General features: G+C 40.3%; 1 long non-coding RNA gene across 1 annotated transcript; it reads right to left on the reverse strand.

Moving 5' to 3' along the window:
• Positions 1 to 517: 517 nt before the first annotated feature.
• LOC128409085 (uncharacterized) lies at positions 518 to 5721 on the reverse strand. The gene is made up of 3 exons (XR_008329180.1): positions 5328 to 5721; positions 3905 to 3983; positions 518 to 957 (listed from the first exon to the last, which is right to left on the reverse strand). It is a non-coding gene; the product is annotated as an uncharacterized LOC128409085 (long non-coding RNA).
• Between the last annotated feature and the right edge of the window lie 559 nt (positions 5722 to 6280).

A 6280-nucleotide genomic window follows, 5' to 3' on the forward strand; every position in this document is an offset into this window, starting at 1 on the left:
TTAGCACAGAGCTAACGTGTGTCTCCAGGCTCCAGCCTGCTTCCAGCTCAGTTAACACACAACTTTTGTTATTGTCCTGAATAGCAGCCAGGTGAGGGGGTGGGGAAAATGCCACCCATTAGTTCTATGGCAGAACAACTTATTTGGTTATGCTGAATAGTGGTACTTAACTAGCCAGCCTAAGCCATTACCTTGACAAAGGAACTAGTTTTCAAGCTTCCTCTTATACATTCTACTCTCACTTGTATGGAATTGAAAGTTTGGCAGGGGACCCAGGGTTCCATCCAGACTGACACCCCCCACCCTTTGCAACAGTACACTTATTTTGCCATTGATAAACAGATCTGGCAGGCTTCTGTATTCCTTCCAAAACCTGTAGGACCTTTTCACGCCAAGTGACAGTGGGACAAAAAATAAACAAACAGGTGGTACGCCTTGGGGAGTGATGCTGCTCTCAAACGCATTTTCAACTTCATTCAGTTGCTTGTATAACCTGTTTATTAAGCCTTCATCCTGATTAGTTCGTGGGGAGATTAGATAACCTCAGCTATTTATTGAGCATGCATCCTGATTGGTTTGCAAGGAGGTTAAAAGATATTGAGTGAAGCAAGTGCTACCTCACATTTAACAGTGCATTTTCTTATCACTTTGCAAGAAGTCTGATGGTAGTGGAGAACAGGATTGTTGCACAAGAGCGTTAATCAACTTGGATTGTGCAATTTGATTTTGCTGGTATGTGATGAATCCCACCTGAACCACTCTTCGAAATATAGTCTGCCATAAGCCAAAGCCTGCAGGGACTCTTATTTCATTGCACCCTGGCCCTGGTTTGGAAAATCAATTATTATTCCAGCTGTGATTTTCAATTCCTGCCTTTTTCAACTTCCTCCCAGTAGTTTCATCTTTTGATCTGTTATGGAGTTTTAAACCCCTCCAATGTTGTTAATGCACCTTGAGCTGGAAACAGACAATAGTGGATTTAAAAAAACAAAACAACTGAAGATTATTTGAGCAATGCTAAGGGGTAGATACCTATTTCCTTTGGCCCAACTTGTCCAAATGGCTTTTGGAAGCAATACCTGCAAACCTGTTTACCAGAGACAAAAGTGGGATGACAATACCTGCCACAATGCTACATGTAACACTTCTTCTTCCAAACCACTTTCAACTGTGTGTAGGAGGAAGACTATTGTCTCTCTCACCTTTGCGTTCACTTGTGGCAGCACAGCTGACCCAGTCCTGATGGAAAAGCAGATTTATTTATTTATTTTTGCGGGATGGGTGGGGTGGGTTTAATTTGTGGCAGAGAAGTGGTTAGGAGAGTGTTTAATCTGCTTTAATCTTCTTATCTGCTCTAAATTCCCCCTCCTCCCAGCCGCTTTTCCCTTTCTGGGGTTTCAAATGTTTACAGAGAGATTCCAAACCTGTTTGTGAGTTTGCATGCATGGGGTGCAAATACATTTTTGTGTGTGTGTTTTTATATTGTAAGCTGCCTTGAAATCCTCAAGATGTAGCATGGTATAAAAAAGCAATAATAAATAATACTAATAATAAATACAAATTTGAACTTCGCAATGGGAGCAGCAGCTGAGGCTAGGGGAATTTGGATCAGAGCAGGTGTGGACAGGCAAAAGGTTTTAAGCACAATGCATTTCAATCCTGGCTAATGCAAACGAAGGGACAGAGAGATGCTTTTTTCATCTGGAACCTGCAGGATAGATAACTAAAGTGGGGACCAGCAATAAATTGTTACTATTCATCCCCAGCTTCTATTCAGGGCTCCACTCAACCCAAAATAGAAGTCTTGTGTTGCAGCAAGGCTCATGGAGAAGTTTTGAACATGTTTCAGGTAAGATGCTGCCAATTAAAATGTGGAGTCGTGTCCTCATTTGGCTGGCAGCACTTAGCTATAAACATATGAAGGGAAACTTTCATTTGTGGTTTGAAGGGGGGGGGATAACCCTGCATTTGAGGCAACATTGTCTCATCTCCCTACAAACAAATCCTAGGAGGAATCCTCAATAAACAAGCCCTCTGGGAGCTCTTTTCCTTGGGAAATAAATGGAATTCTGGGTGGACATGCATCCGCTTGCATTGAAAGTCCAACACCAAATTTTAAAGTTGTTTTTATCTTTTTGCAAGCCCTCTGTGGGTAATAAAAAAGGCAGAAATGTAAAATAAATGAATGAATGAATGAAGAAAAGCTATGGGTGTGGCCATCTGCTTCAGAGGAGTGCAAAGGTACGTAGTGGTGGGTGATTAAATATAAAATCCCGCTTCGTCCTTAAATCTGATTTGCATTTGCTTACTAGAGATTTAAATGCTTCCATATGTTTAGGCTATGTCCTGGCAACTAATGAATGCAACGGCATTATCAAAATCCAGACCCCCTTGTGAAATACTTGGGTTGCCTGCTTTGTTTTTCTTTCTTTCTTAGAACTGATAGTATTAGACATTTTGATCAATAAACAGCAATGAGTTCCGCCAGCCAGAAGAAAAGACCATCTTAACCAATCAAGGCCACATGCATCAAGACCACCTACTTTAAAGATAATAAAAACAGGGATATAATACAGATCCTTTGGAATCAATTGAGGTTTTGTCCCTGCTTACAGTGGAATGTGGGCTACATACCAAATATAAAAATGCTTACAGCCCAAACCTATGGATCGTTATTCAGAAGTTACACCGAGTTCAGTGGACTTATTCCCAAGTACTTGGGGATTACAGCCCTAGTTATTCCAAAATGCTGAAAACACTTTGCAAACATTATCTTAGTGAATGCTGCATTTTCCCAATCACATCCATACTATGCACTTGAAGCACATTACTTTCCCCAATAATCCAGAGAACTGTAGTTTGTCAAAAGTGCTTTGAATTGTAGCTTTGTGAAGGGTTAAGTACAGTTCCCAGAATTCTGGGGTGGGGGACCATCTCGTTAAATTTGCTTTAAATGTATGATGTGGATGTGACCATACGCCAGTGTTTGTTATTTTCATATTGCAGTGATACTGAAGCTCAGAATCACTGGCTTTTGCAGTAACTTTGAGCAGAGGTTTCAACTAGGGGCTTCTAGCTTACGGAACAAGCTCTTATACTCTCCCAGGCTAAATGCAGGGTGCTTCCAGATGGGAGTTTATTGTGGAATCAGTGATACCCAGGCACACATGTTTTTTGCAGCATCTATACAACATCATCACCAGCCCATGTCTTTCATACATTTAGTCTGGATTTCCCATTACCATGGAAAACCAGGTAAGTAATAATAACTCATTATGCATTTATTCATGCATGCATTTATCTGGTTTTAGTGGGCAGTTTGGCATGCATGTGGTAACATTTCGAGAGGTTGCCTCTATTGCTACACCCCCACTTCTGTTTGGTCCCCACCTGGCGGCCCCCAATACCAATGGAAAGAAACCTATTTTCACTTATTGCCACATGCCAGTTTGGAGGAGAGGGTCTATGAAATTCTCCATATAGTAAATGGGGGGTATTACCTGGGAAACTGCAATTGAAGGACATATATCAGGCAATAATAATAATATTAATAATAATTGATACAGGTCTTGCAAAAGACTTAAATATTAACTATTATTATATATTTTAAAAAAATAAATACCTAATGTAAATAATACCCCCCCCCAAAAGCACAATGCTTCATTTCCCCCATTGTGAAACATGGTAATGTGTGCTCTTGCACACTTCCTGTGATTTCTTTTTCAATGTGTGCACACACAGACACTGAAATACCTATACACATGTTCAGAATGCAAAAAGATAATGGAGGGCAAGGGAGGAGTGATGAAGAGATGGGGGGAAAGAACACAGGCCAGATAATTTCATCAAGCTCCACCACCGATGGGAATTGCAAGCAACAGAATAATATTTATTTATTACTTACTGAAGTTATACCTCGCCCTTCCTTCCCGAAGAGCCCAGGGTGGCAAACAGCAACACGAAGCGAAAACTGTTAAAACAATCTAAAAACAATTGCCATTAAGAACATGTAAAAGCAGTTACAGTTAAAAGCATTCTGAAAGGAGTTATAGTTGAATAGAACAGTGAATATCCATTTGCCAAAGAAATGGGAATGTGTGGAAGCTAACATGCAAATTGGACATTCAGAAAAATCTGACCAAAAGAGCCACTTGTGATATGAGGTCCCCATCTGGGAGCACATGGATATAACTGTGAAACCGAAAAAACACAAGGACGAATAAAGACTAATTCATAACGCCTCAAGTGGAATGACTTCAGGAACATGGATCCGTGATAGCAGCCGAGTTGCTACCCAGATTCATTACTGTCAAACAAGACCAAAATAGAGTTATTAAAAAACATGAGGTTTTTTTAAAGGACCATGGAATTTTGGCACACCTGGCCTAAGTGCTTATGCTACAGGAAACAGCAGACTGCAAACTTGCAAATATTCTACTTGGCGCATTTTCATGCCAAATAAATCTTTTCTGTTTTGTATTCCCAAAGGAGCAGTTCTGTCTCAGTCTTTTACCAACTCTTGAAACTACAAGGAGCTTTATGCTTACCAAACAGCTATATAACATGCCTTATAATGTGCAGTTACACTCAGAAGGCTCTCAGCCTTTCTATATTGTTCTTACATTAGAGTACTGGGTGCACAGTTTCAGAGGATCAAATCTGCACCATATATGGTCTTGCAAGGTGTTTCGGCTCTTCCTAATCTCCCGCTTGTCCACATGACATGGGTGGTAATAATAATTACTGACACCTTAAAATATGTGCAACTTGCACTTTTTCCCTACTTTTTGCAATGAACTGTTGGAATTTGGGGAAGGGGGTTGAGGGGACATGCCATATGTACCTGCTTTCAATGTGCAAATGGGCAACAGTTTTAAAAATAAGAGTAACTATAATAATGATGAATTTTCTCCAGAAAGGGTAAATCTGGATTTAATGGGTGTAGGGGGAAAGACAGGCTGGCATTTTTATGCCAACAATGTCATGTGGGATTGCAAAATACTGACATGCATGAGAAGCACCTAACCCACAATAAACACCCACCTGGATACACCGTGTCAGGAAGACCCAAAAGGGACCTGAAACAAACACCACTGCCTTCCTGTCTCCCAAGAGTATGCATTGCTTTCTGCTGCACCTTCTATTGAGTCTCTGCTTATTTTGTTTCTCCCTCCAAATTTCCTCCTGCTTCTGAAGAATGTTAATGGAATGGGAGGTATGCAGAGGAGATTAAAGTGCTCAGTTTCACCACCAAAGGTCGGTGTGATACCCAGCAAAAAAGGAAGAGAACTTCATCCTTGCATATATGCATAAATCAACAGACTTACTGATAACATTCCGAAGTCTAGTGGGCTTGCTTTCTGTGACATGTACGCAAGAACCACTCAGCAGCTGAAATATTGTTCGTATTTTTGCGTTTTTACTCTTGATTCATATTTCTCTCCCTCCGTGCCTTTGAGGGGGCTTGCCAGGGATGATGGCTGCTTCAGTGACCTTGGATAAGAGCAGAATGAAAACAACCAACCAACCAATCAATCAATCAATCAATCAAATATGACACTTAGCCCCCTTATAAATCAGGACATGGTTTTCTTATCTTTCTGACTATTTCAAACCCTTTTCTAAAGTTCTCATTGAGCCATGTCCTAACCTTAGCCACCTGACTTCATTGGATCCCAAATCCTTGCCTTTACTGTCACATCTAAAAGGGCTGTAAAGTGGGATATAGTGAGATCTTTCTCGGTCTGCATCAGAATTGGAATTGTTTTTAAGATGTTTTAATCACTTGTTGCTTGCCACCCTGGACGTCTTTGGGAGGAAAGGCAGGGTATAAGTTTAATAAATAAATGCTGTGCATGACATACCATCTCAGATATGTAAGCTTTGCTTGTGCCACATAAATGCCAGAAGCCACACCTTTGGCCTCTGCAACAACCCGTAGTTTAGTTCAGATTTGATTCAAAGGCTCCTTTATGACATATGGGATGGTCCTCTCTCACACAGTATAACCAAAACAATGTGTATTGTTCTAACCTTAAAGACAATGCTATTGGATATAATAGACATATTTGCATACATCACTGGTACATAGGTAAGGATGGAAATTAAAACTAGCCATCCAATGAAAGCATGTATCTTGCAATAAGCCTATCTGCATTTGAAATACATTTAAACAAAAATATCTTACAATTTCTGACTTAGCATATATGAAAACATCTAATGTATACAAGATCAGTAACATACAGTTCAGCACTTACCAAATAGAGGAGTCTGTGTGTTC

The sequence above is a fragment of the Podarcis raffonei genome, chromosome 1 (genome assembly GCF_027172205.1).
Source record: "Podarcis raffonei isolate rPodRaf1 chromosome 1, rPodRaf1.pri, whole genome shotgun sequence".
In the NCBI taxonomy this organism is placed as follows: domain Eukaryota; kingdom Metazoa; phylum Chordata; class Lepidosauria; order Squamata; family Lacertidae; genus Podarcis; species Podarcis raffonei.